At 35.8% G+C, this 13,420-nt stretch overlaps 1 long non-coding RNA gene across 5 annotated transcripts in view; it reads right to left on the bottom strand.

Annotated features, from left to right (window-relative positions):
- The window catches only part of LOC102138819 (uncharacterized), a 996,710-nt gene that overhangs the window by 676,650 nt on the left and 306,640 nt on the right, over window positions 1–13,420 (bottom strand). The window contains exon 1 of one of the 5 annotated variants that reach the window (XR_012417221.1): window positions 9,280–9,573. The exons of the other annotated variants lie outside the window; for them this stretch is intronic. This is a non-coding gene — a long non-coding RNA (uncharacterized lncRNA). Of the gene's footprint in view, window positions 1–9,279; window positions 9,574–13,420 lie in introns of those variants that run through there. 5 annotated transcript variants of the gene reach the window in all.

Below are 13,420 nucleotides of genomic sequence, written 5' to 3' on the forward strand. Positions count from 1 at the left end.
TTCACAACATTAACAAAATTTAAAATAAAATCCATATGATTATCTCAACAGATGTGGGTTAAAAACATTCAACAAACTAGGCATTGAAGGAACATACCTCAAAGTAGTAAGAGCATTCTGTGACAAACCCATAACCATCATCATATTGAACATGCAAAAGCTGGAAGGATTTTTCTTAAGAACTGGAACAAGACAAGGATGCCCACTCTCACCACTCCTATTAAACATAGTACTGGAAGTCCTAGCCAGAGTAATCAGGCAAGGGAAATAAATAAAAGGAATCCAAATCAGCAAAGAAGAAGTCAAATTATCCCTTTGCTGATAATATGATTTTATACCCAGAAAACCCTAAAGACTCAACAAGCGAGGCATCAAAGGACCATGCCACAAAGTGATAAGAGCCATCTATGACAAACCCACTTCCAACATTATACTGAATGAACAAAAGCTGGAAGCGTTCCCTTATTTGTTCTTCATAACATATTTTAACTTCTATGTATGGCTTACTCAACAGTGGGCTTTTTCTATGTTCCTTCCTCCCTCTTTCTTTACCCCATATTTCAGCTGTGTCATATTTACATTGACCCATCATGTACTGTTTATGTATTTATTTTCTCCATCATCTACCCTTTAATTTATCTTTAGGGCTATAATTACATATGTCCAAGTGTTCACCATAAATTCTTTTGCTTAAGAATTTCAAATGATCTCTTGTTTAGATAAAATCCACACTCAGAAATTCCTCAAAAAAGGCATGTGGATAAGGAATCCCTAAGTTTTTGTATTTAAAACTGCTTTTCTATAACCTTGATATTTATCTGACAAGTTAGCTAGAATTAAAATCCTCAGTTCACACTTCCTTTCATTGAGTTTTGTTGTTGTTGTTGTTAAATGCTACTCTATTATTGCCCTTCCGTGTATATTAGTTTTGAAAAGTCTGATTCCAGTATATTATGTTTTCCTTTTTTTCTTTAGATACTATTTTTTTTTCTGTATTCTTTTAGAATTTAAGAGGTATACTAGGCTATGTCTTGGATTTTATCATTGTGAATCAATTTTCTCAGGTACCAAGTGGGTATTTTCAATATGTACATTCTTTATGTCTTCTTTTATACCTGGAAAGTGTTATTTAATTATACGATTAAGTCTGTAATTGTATCTTGTTGTCCTGTATTTTCTTCTTTAAATAATCTAATTATATGTATGTCATGAGGATTTTTTGGCCTAATTTTCATTTTAACCACTTTCTACCTATTTTTCTTATTTCTTTGTTTAATTTTCATGTTTGTAGTTATTTTGCTGTCTTACCAATGTCTTTCTTAAAGTTTTCATTTAAGTCTATTCTTTGCACATCTTGTAATGTAGTTTTAGTTTTCTGAGATCATTTTTTCATATTCTTCCATTTCTTTTCTCTGTTTAATCTGTAAGATTTACTTCTTCCTTAGGTTTTAAAATATTTGATGCAAGTCGGTTTGCAACATATTCAAATACTTTTTAAATTGAGTTTAATTTAGAGTGTTGTCTTACAGCTTTTTCTGCATTATTTCAGGGTGGGGTTTGAAGGGAAATGGAGGAGCAGAGATGTGAGAATTCTTGTTTGCTAATTATTTTATATTTACTTCATATCAGCTTATCATTTTTCTTTTGTTCATTTTCTAGATTCAGGGTGACTTATAAGATTCCTTGCTTATTGATTTCTTCTTCTTTTAGGAGTAAAGTCTAGTTTCCTTTGTATTTTTATTATTTGGCACTGGAAGGAGGTGTTCGGTGTCCACCGATATCTGGCTATTCTTTGTTTTGGGTCTGTCTGGACCTACATTTTCCCCCTTGGCTCCATTCTCCCGCTTTACTGTACAGTTGGCAAAGGGAGCTTCCCCTTCTTAGGGGCTTTTGTCTTATAACTTCCCATTTTCAAAAACAATCACATCAAATCATACATAATCAAAAGCCCCTCCCCTGAATCAGTGCACTAATGATTTACAAGGGCATGTTTCCTAACAGGATGGACTTCCCCTTTCTGCTGGTAATACTGGAGCAATTTGAGGCCAGATGCTAGTTGCCTGCTCCTCTCTTCCCTGTGGTTGTCCTTGGACCGCTCTAGAGCCTTGCCATAAAGACTGGCAGGAAGTGTGTGAGCAGGTGCTTGCTGGGATTTGGCGATTTTTTTTTTTTCATTTTTTATTAATAGTTATTTTGAATCTTTTTCATTTTCTGTCTGCTATGTATGCCAAGGATATAAGTTTGGGGTAGAGTATCTATCCTTTGTTAGTCTTGTTTTGGGTGTGTTTGGTGACACACACAGACAGGTAGCAGCCATTTTCTTCAGCTGTCCAGAGTCAGGAATGTATGTGTAATAGCCTATTTTGTGTAAGTCTATTTGTACAGACTTATTAACTGCAATTTTGAGCCTACTGTTTTTTGTTTTGCTTTTTTTTTTTTTTTGGTTTATGTGTGTGTGTGCATGTGTGTATGTTTGCTTCAAGGCTAACAATACAAACTTTTAACTTATCAGAGTTCATTTAGAGTCAGTATTGTTCCACTTCACATTTCATACGTGATACCTTCTTCTTCCTACTTCACACTTTTTACAATATATTTGGCATTTCCCACTTCCAACTTTACACTCCATCACAAATAAACAAACTATACCATGTTGACTTATCTCACCCAGCATCATTCTGTTATTTTAATCATATATATTATTTCCACATATGTTATAAAATCCACTTTTCAATTTTATTCCTTTGGCTTTCAATAGCCTGTTGTTTTTTAGAAAAACTTATAACGAGGAAAAAGAATAACATATTATCTTTTTATATTTATTTGTACTCTTTGTGTTATCTAATAATTCAACTTTCCATCTGTTATTATTTGCTTTCAGCCTGAAGAATACCTTTTAGCATTTCTCATAGTGCATTTCTATTAGCTATTAATTTTCTCAGCATTTGCTCATCTCAAAATGTATTCTATTTATTCCTTCTGAAAGTTATTATTGCTGACTATAGAATTGGGGGCTTATAATTTTCTTTTGTTTTATTTTATTTGGGACTTTAATATTTCATTATGTTATCTTCTTTTCTCTATTGTCTACAATGAAAGGTCAGATATAATTTTTGACTTTGTTATCTCGTATGCACTCTGTCTTTATTCTTTTCCTGCTTTCAAGATTTTCTTTTTCTCTTTGGTTTCAGCAGGGTTTTTCACTGAAATTCTTCCACTAGGTCTGGTCATAAACACCACACTGCATCTTTTCTCACCCCTCACACGTCTAGGTGTGGTTCTACGTGTGTTTATAGGGCTTTGACTTGCATGCATTTGAGTTTGTGCTTTGTTAGGAGATCTGTGAAAATCTCAAGCACTTCCTAAGCTTTTAGCCAGCTCAATCTCTGAATTTTGTTGAGCTTTGTGAGGGTTTGGATTTAGACTTTGATAGGGAAAATCTTGAGTTCAGTTTCTCATAGCAAGACCCTTCCTCTTAAGGAAAGTCTTTCTGATGTCTCAACTGGATGCCTACAGCATGAAGGAGAGGTTAAGGTGGTCTCTCCACACTGGGTAAACTGGAAATCCAAGGTCTCAGATACTCCTAGTCTTCTACTGTCTCAATCCTATAACAGCTGGTTAGGCTTGGGTAGTTTCACCTACATATGAGCAGCCTGTCCTTCAGCCCAGTGCTTAAGGGCCCCCTGCAGGAGCTTTTGAGCACTGCCACCTATGCAGTTACATCTGTCCCTCTATTCCTGTGCCCCACTCTGCAAAGCCCAACCACTTCAATTGCCCTCAATTCTGATCTCTGCCTCCTCAACATGTTTCAAACACTGTGCACTGCTTGGACTCCAGCTCGATGCCCCAAAGTCAGGAAACTGTCCTAGGCAAAAAGCCAGGACATTTTGGAGACTCACCTTATGAGTTTTCCTTCCTTCAGGAATTACATTTCTACATTGTCAATTGTCTAGTCTCTGAAAAGAATTGCTTTGTATTTGTCCAATTTTATGTTTCTTTACAATGGACAGGTTAGTGTGCTACCAGTTACTCCGCTATGACTTGTGGTCGAAGTCTCACATTTTACATTATATCAATGTATTTGTTAGGGTTCTCCAGAGAAACAGAATCAATAGGAGATTATATATATATATGGAAAGAGATTTATTATGAGGAATTGGCTCATGCAATTATGGAGACTAAGAGGTGAGTCTGCTGCCTGCAAGCTGGAGACCCAGGAGAAAGCAGATAGTGTAGTTTCAGTCTGAGTCTGAAGGCCCAGGAAACAGGAGCAATGATGTCCAAGGGCAGGGAGAGATGGATGTTCCAGCTCAAGAACAGACAGCAGATTCACCTTTCCTCTGCCCTTTTGTTCTATTTGGGCCTCCAGTGGATTACACGATGCCAGTTCCCACTGGGGAGGGTGATATTCTTTGCTGACTCTACTGATTCAAGTGCTAATCTCCTCTCAGAAACAATCTCTCAGGATCCTGCATGGTGGCTGATGTCTGTAATCACAGTACTTAGGGAGGCCAAGGCAGGCAGATTACTTGAGGTCAAAAGTTTGAGACCAGGCTGGCCAACACTGCAAAACCCCATCTCTACTAAAAATACAAAAAAAAAAAAAAATTTAGCCAGGGGTGAGGGGACACACCTGTAATCCTAGCTGCTCGGGAGGCTGAGGCAGGAGAATCCCTTGAACCCGGGAGGCGGAGGTTGCAGTGTGCTGAGATGGTGCCACTGCACTCCAGTCTGGGTGACAGAGTGAGGCTCTATCTCAAATAAATAAATAAACAATAAAAGAAACACCTCTCAGACACACCCAGAGGTAATGCGTTCTTAGCTATTGGGGCATCCCTTAGCCAGTCAAGTTGGTGGACACAACTAACCAGTAAAATGGCCTACATACTACATCAATTTTGGAAACAGTGGTCTTTAGATCCATGGAAATTCTAAAGAACATTGTTAGCCAGAGTTTATAAGTCAAATATTATTTATGAATGCTAGCTGTATTTTACATACTGTGCTAAGAATTAGAGATAAAGAGACAAAAGGAGCAAAAACCAGGAATGGCTTATGATCTTATGTGGCTTGTAGATATCCAGGGGTGATTGAAAATAAATCATTTAACATTTACAAGTGTGAAAACTGGAGGGAAGGAGGAACATATGACATTAAGAGAGGATATAATAAGAAGACCGAATTTATTTCTAGAGTGGTCAGCAATATTTGTGGAGGATACAAAAAAGTAGAAGATGTAAGTAGGCGTCAGATGATCCAAGGCCAATTACACCATTGCTACCTCAAGTTTCATATTTTCCGCTCCCACCCCAGTTAGGTTTCTTACTCCAAAGTGTTATTATGAGGATTAAATGTGCTTATTTAATGCCAGATGGTGAACACTCAGTAAATCTGAGTTTTCCATTTATTCTTATTTTTAAAATCTTGGTTCCCAGCAAAGGATCTGAAATCTTCCTTATTTTTTGAGGCTGTCTTGTGACCGAACACACTAGAAGAAATGGCACCTTGTCAGGTATAAGCTTCCCAGTCTGAAGCATGAGACACTTCCCATCTGCCTCTCTCTCTCTCTGATCTTCTGGAAATGTATTTATCCAAAGCAGAACGATGACATTTAATTCCTGATACATTGGCATGAATAAAAAGTGGTTTCCACGAGTCGAATCTATTCCCCGGGAAGGTATATTTTTTGTGTCTTTCACACACTCCATGGCTACCCACCTAAGCCTCCATAGAACCAAGGCTTCCTGTTTCCCTACTTCCTGGGCCAACTTTTTCCAGACCATAATCCTCTTAATTCTTACATTTAAGTTGAAACCTAGCCTCTATTTTTGGTAACAATCCTGATTCTGGTTGAAACTTATTTGTGTCTTTTAGATGAGTCCTGGTTTCTGACAGTCTGTCCGTGATACTGGTTTATGGCTGATTTGCTGGGGAATGATGCCTGTCTCAGCACATAGGTTTATCTGCCATTACTGCACTTTCTACTGAAGTATGGACTTCCTCACACTGTATATATTTTTCACAAACCTGTTCTTCCCTGAGGGAGGATTCATTATAAGATGAGATGCATCACACAGTAAGCTCCCTAGAATGAGAAGTAACAGGATTGATTCTATGTTCTAAGATTGTACGCTTCCATGAATTTCCTTTAATTCTAGAGCAGAAAGATTCGTTTGAAGTACATACCTCTTGGAGAACAATTTCTTTCCCCATACCAAAAAGTGGTAAGGAATGGCATGATAAAGAGCCTGGTATTTATTTGTGCATTAATGAAATTGCCCAGTTTAACAGCATTATACATCAACTAGAATAAGCAGTCACTAGGTATCTATAATACTTTTCATACTGCTCAAAAAACAACAGTGGTTTCAGAGTTCAAGGTTAGGGTTCCAGTCTAAAATTTGCAAGAAGTTATGGGATTATTTTAGGCAAAACAAAACAAAACAAAAACCAAAACTTTATCTCTTTGGATTTACCTTCATATCTATAAACTTTAAGGAATAAGATGAGAAGTCTGCTAAATCTAACACTGCCCAGAACTCCTTTACAAAACCACAGTTCAAACACGTTGAAGAAATAAAGAAAAATGTTCACTTAACTGCAAATAATAAAGTTGAAACCAACTTTAGAAATGACTGAATCCCTTTCCTCATCTTACTCTCTCTTTTGCCCCTTCTTTAATACACATCTTAGTCTGTGAGCTCTGCTTTTCAATATGCTGGTTTTTAAAGAGGGGCAACATTTTTCTGTTTGATGGCAAAGATGGTTTCATTGCCATTTGTTTCATTTGGTGGTTATAGATACCAAACCCAGAAAAAAAAAAAAATAGAACACACTTGTAAGGGTAAATTTTATGTGTCAACATGGCTGAGCAACAATGTTCAGATATTTAGGCAAACATTATTCTAGATGTTTCTGTGAAGGTGGCTTTTTTGGATGAAATCAACATTCAAATCGGTGAGCTTTGAATAAGGCAGATTGTCCTTCATAATGTTGGAGGGCTACATCCATTCATTTAAAAATCATGACAATAATAAAAAAATGACTGTCCTGCCCTGAGCAAGAGGGTATTCTCCAGCAGACTGCCTTGGACTCCAACTGGAACTCCTCCCTGAAACTCCACTCTGTGGACCTTCCCCATCGGGTTTTAGGTTTCTACCCCTCCACAATCTGATGAACCAATTCCTTATGACAATTCTTTCTCTATATATAAATAGTTACACACATTCTTTTGTGGGAAGTCAGAGAATTATTATATATTCCCTGATTAATATAACTTTTCTCAAAGAATCTGAGCAAATGGTTTCAGATTAACAATGACTGAGCTATCAAAACTCTCTTGTTTCACAGCCTGAAACAAGTGCTAGAGCCAGACAAGTAGGGCTCTCAAACTGGCCATCACTAGGGCACCTATTATCCTTGATAACTGGATGGGATCAGCTGAACTGCATGTACTGACAACGTGGGTTCATCTAAAAGGTAGTACAGTCAGCCCTCCATATTCATGAGTTCCAAATCAATGGATTCAACCAACTGAAAATATTATAAATAAATACATAACAATAGAACAATAAAAATAATGTAAATACAAAACAATACAGTATAACAACTATGTAGAATTTACAGTGTATTACTATAAGTGATCTAAATATGGTTTAAAGTATACAGAAGGATGTGCATAGGTTCCATGCGAGTACTATGCCATTTTACATAAAGAAAGTATAAAAATTTTGGATTCCGAAATTCCATGTATTTTGGCATCTGCGAGGGATCCTGAAACCAATCCCCCATGGATACAAGGAGGTGAACGTAAATATGGGTAGCAGATACCCGCTATACTATATTTATACTATTTTATGATTCTACTCCACAAAATTTTCCTTGTCTTATAAAACATATCTCTGCAATGATAAATGTAAGCAAAACTTTGCATCTAAAAATGCACATATTTGAAAAATAGAGTAGACAGAAATTCCATACTATGTTAGGATGTCTATGAACAGGAACATTTATCCAATCACATGTTATAGAAACCAAGGAATAATAAATTTTATAAAGACTCTGGGTATGTATATAATAGAGGTGGAAACTGAATCAATAAAACGAGAAAAATTCCATTAAAAAATTATAGCAAGCATCAGAAAAACTGAGTATTTTTCCTAGTTCTGATATATATGTTATAGTACCCTGTGAAAGTCACTTTAATTATTTTCAGTGTCTTTATTTACAAATTAAGAAATACTATACTTACTCTTCCCACCTCTAGAGTTGTTGCAGAGATTCAAGAATGGATGTGAAATCACTTTGACAACTATTAAATCCTATGCAAACCTTAGCCTGTATATATTTATGAAAAAAGCTTTTGCCTCCTGTATTATTATGAATCTAAGAAGACTCTCCTACGGAAGGAAGTGACGTTTTACAGCTGCAAATGATGAGCCAACTCATTGAGTCCAAGCTTATGTTGAAGGTCAAAGGTATTCCATAGTAGCACAGTTTTTCCTAAAACAATATTTGCGAATATCAATTAGCTGCCATGAAAATTTCCTCAAAGGGAGTGAAATTTGCCTACAAAAGACCTGGTAAATGAGTAATTGCATTTTGTTACCATTACAAGTTATTGCATATGATAAAATCTTCTAAGTAGGTTTTCCATTTCTAAATATTTTACATAGGCACACATAGTATGTAGCAATTAGACAAGTAATTACTAAGATTTGGGAAAGGGACTCCACAGATGGGCAAATAAAGGAAAAGGTTGAATTCATGAAATTCAAGATGTAATATATAATATTCTCTAATAATAACTTATTCCTTCATGTAATCCTATATCTTTTAATGAATCACTCTTCCCTTGCTTACTCCTAAAGTTTTTCTAAGATGGTACTCACCACAAGACATTGTACTCCAACACACAGAACACAAAACATAAATGCAATGTCCTTAATTTAACTAAAAATGCAACATGCAAGTACTTTTGCTAATAATTACCTTATTTAAATCATATACGGTCATATATCTTATATTTGGGAATTAAAAATATCAATATTGCTTTCGAGAAAAGAAAAGGAAAGGTAGCTAAAAAAAAAGAGAAAGAAATATGACTGAATAAAAATGTAGGCCTATAAAAAAGACGTAGAAATAAAAAAGATGCATAACAAAGTCATTTAAAGCTACATTTTAATGCTGTATATAAAGACATAAAAGTTTTAAATCTATAGGTTATTCTATTTATTATATTTTGTTTTGCTTTTTAACCATCAGTATATACTATCTTACCTCATCCTGAAGCAGATTGGAAGCTATCCATTTTGTCTTGTGGGATGAATGAATTTCAGTGAGTGGAAGAACCAACACTATTTTCAAATTTCATCTCAGCAAGTGTGAATATGCTGCAGCTGCATTTCCTTGTCATAATTAATTCCTGTTGGAAAACTTCATTACCAGGAGTTGGAAGGCTCATGTAGAAGGCTTGGCTTCCTGAGGCCAGATTTAGTCTGGAGCATGCACAGCTGTGAAATTCCAGGAAATATGGAAGCTGTTCAGGAAATGATGGAGCAAACTTCTACAACACCAGAGAGGACAGTTTGGCAGTTCAACATAGGGGTTCGTAGTCTCCAAGCTGAGTTGTAAGCAGAACAGGAGGAAAAAAGTATATCTTTCTCTTTTGGCTTTGGCATTTCTTTGGATGCTCATTAACTGTCCTGTTTACCTCTTTGCCAGGTGGTAAGACCAGTACTACTTTGTTAGGTATGTGGATCTTGCAGATACCTCAAATGTTTTTCTCCATTCAGATTTCTAGCTGTATTTTTCTTTAATCAAACATAGGTGCTATTTTATAGGCGTTTAGTTCATGATCCAAATGTACTTTGCTTTAGAAAGCAATGTGTTCTCAGAGGCAACATCCTAAAATTCCTAATCTTAAATGTTGATTTCGTCTTAATCAGAAATGAATATAAATCATAAAGGGATTCAATGAAAGAAATAATAAAACTGGAGCATACCCATGGAAAATTCGAATAGTAATAATTTTTATTTCAGATATTCTTTACCCTGTTAAATAAAGGATAGGGTTTGGAAAGATGGCTATTGCAAGGGTCAACAGCTCTAGGTGGACAGGGTAAAGACACGACTCTTCATGCTCCTTCTGGGTTGTTGTTTCTTTTAATGGCATGTCAGGTCACTTGGACTAAGACTCCAGCTCCAAACAATAAAACATTTTGTTCAAGTTCTTCTGAAAATTAACTATATATCTATCTTAGTCCATTCAGGCTGCTATGACAAAACAGCATAAACTGAATAGCTTATAAGCAACATAAATTCATTTCTCAAAGTTCTGGAGGCTGAGGAGTCCAAAATCAGAAAGCTGGCTAAATCAACATCTGGGAAAGTCCCACTTCCTCATAGATGATGCTGTCTTGCTGTGTTCTCACGTGCTAGAAGGCACGAGCTGGCTCTCTGTGGTCTCTTTTCTAAGGGCACTGCTATGGTCTCAATGATTGCCATTCATATGTGGAAATCCTAACCCCCAAAATTATGGTATTAGGAGGTGAGGCCTTTGGAAGTTAATTCAGTCATGAGGGATCCGTCCTCATGGATGGGATTAGTGTCCTTATTAAAGAGCCCTGAGGAAATGTGTCCTCTTCTTCCACCACGTGAGAACACAGGTAGAAGGCCTCATCTTTGAGGCAAAATGTGAACTTTTATCAGATAGGAAATCTGCCGGCACCTGGATCTTGATCTTCCTGACTTCTAGAACTGTAAGTAATAAATTTCTGTTGTTTATAAATATCCAGTCTAAGGTATTTATATATAACAGCCAGAAGGGACTAAGGCAGTCATGAATCACCTCCCAAAGGCCCCATCTCTTAATATCATCACCTTGGCGGTTAGGTTTCAACATATAAATTTTGTAGGAACACAAACATTGAGACCATGGCAATATCTAAATATTTATAAAGGTAAATTCCTTGGCCTTTTTTTCTGCATGAAATCTTGAAACCAAAAACATACAAGAATAATCAGGTCATCGAATGTGCTGATCACCTGAGTGCTTTTCCAGTTCCTGACCTTGACATTTATACTTTAGTTTAATATTCACTGAGAAGAGAAAGGATTAACAACGGGTCTGTGACTCAACCCCTCTATGCTCCAGCAATCCCTAAGAAATGACTAACTTCAACCAGTCCTACTGTATGGATGTTCTTATATGTACCAGCAGAAATATTTAAGGGAGGCATTATCTCTTAAAAAAATGGTTTTTAGAAAAACACAGCCAATCTCTCCAAATTTTATTTTATAAATAAACTTTAAATTATGGGGCATTGGTGCTGCAGAATGAGTGTTAGTCACATAAATAGTGGTATCTTTGTAACTAACGGGAGACAAATTGAGAAGTCTTAAAAGGAAAAGAGCTTCCTTTGTGAACAATCTTTCACACGCGTTCTCGAAAACTCATCTGTTAATCCAAAACTGAAATATGTTCTAGTGCAGGGAAAGGGCCTACTAGAAATGTCAACAAAAAATAGGAAACAGATCAATAGAAATGATCAATAAAAATATGAAAAAAAGTTCCATCTCATTGATAAGACACATAAATGTATTTAAAGATGTCATGTATTCTACAGATGAGCAAATATTTCTAAAAAACGATTGTTTGAGGTACATATGTGGAAGAAAGGCAATTGTTCATGCAAATTCAGTGGAAATTTAACTTGATGAAAGCACTTTGGAAAAATGTTTAGAATCATCAAGTATGAATGAAGGTGTACATGATTTATGACACAAGAATTCCAGTCACTGGTTCACAGTTTAGAACAATGCATTAACATATCACTAGGGCATATAGCATAATCCAATCTGCCTATAATTGGCCTAAGTGTCCATAGCAATGTCTGGATAAATATGTGTGGACCAGGTACAGTGGTCACCAGTGGCTCATGCCTGTAATCTCAGTGTTTTGGGAGGCCGAGGTGGGCTGACTGCTTGAACCCAGGAATTCAAGACCAGCCTGGGCAACAAAGCGAGACTCCATCTCTACAAAAAAATTAAAATTAGCCAGTCATATTGGTGAGCAGCTGTGGTCCCAACTTCTCAGGAGTCTGAGAGACTAGATTGCTTGAACCCAGGAGTTGGAGGCTGCAGTTAGCTATGATCATGCCACTGTACTCCAGCCTGGGCAACAGAGCAAGATCCCATCTCAGGAAAAAAAATGTCAAACAGTTGAACTTTATTCAAAATAAAAATAAAAATTACAGTGACATATATTACCATAGATTACCTTACAAACAAAATTTAAATTAAAACCAACGTACAAAATAACATAGACATATATTCTAATTATATAAAGTTCAAAAACAGGCAAACTAAACTATAATATTTAAGGAAGGTGACACAGTTGATAAAATAGGAATGAAAGGAAGGAAATTTGCAACATAAATGTCAGAAGACTGATTTCCTCAGGGGAGGTAGAAAGTTGCGATTGGTAAAAATGCATTGACGTACTCTGTCTCGCTTATTTCTCTATGCTTTTTTTCTATATGGTAACTACAACAGAGATATTTTACTGTAGTTCTTTGTATTAATTTTTTCTTATAGGTGTTATATACATGTATGCTTTATACAGTATTTCAATGAGAAAAAAATAAAAACAAGAAACTTTGAAAATCTCCCCTAGAATCAATTCCCACTTTTTAATTCCCTGAGAATATTGGTAAATATTTATTTTTAAGATCCTACAGTTGATAAAACATAAGATGGAAATCAGACAGATGTTCCCAAGCCAATTTAAAATGTTAGCCAAATATATTTATCAGAGACCAGCTATGTCCTTCCTTTAATTATCCTGGAACGGGAAATGAAGAAGAAGGGGGCAGAATTAAAATAAGGAAAAAGAAGTGGATATAAGTTATTTCCTACTTCATGTGTATGTGAGCAGTACTGTGATGAAATATTTGACATTATATTCATTTATATCTTGACTTCAATATTATATCATAACTTCAATGTTATGACAAAGTTGAGACCCTTTGATTTTTTTTCTTTTGAGTTCTTAGACTTTTCTGAAAGAATCACAAATATAATTGAGAGCTGAGGGAGATTATTTCAACTCTAAATAAAAGATAAATGTACCTATTTCGCTGGCTTTCTATAAAAAATAAAAGAAATAAGTGGGTCTGTTATAGAGTTTAATTTCTCTATAAATGTTAGGCAAAAATACATCTAAATATCTCCTCCAAAATTACATATAGATCAACTGCAAGAGCAAATAAATCCACATATTACCCATGCCTTTAGCATGAGCAGGAGACAGAGAATATATACACTTTTCCAAATTACTCTGAGTGAAGCTTCTCTACTTTATCATGATGGTTGCTATGTTATTTGTTGCATAAATATTAAATGTTTTATTTTTAGAGCA

Source organism: Macaca fascicularis, chromosome 9, assembly GCF_037993035.2.
Source record: "Macaca fascicularis isolate 582-1 chromosome 9, T2T-MFA8v1.1".
In the NCBI taxonomy this organism is placed as follows: domain Eukaryota; kingdom Metazoa; phylum Chordata; class Mammalia; order Primates; family Cercopithecidae; genus Macaca; species Macaca fascicularis.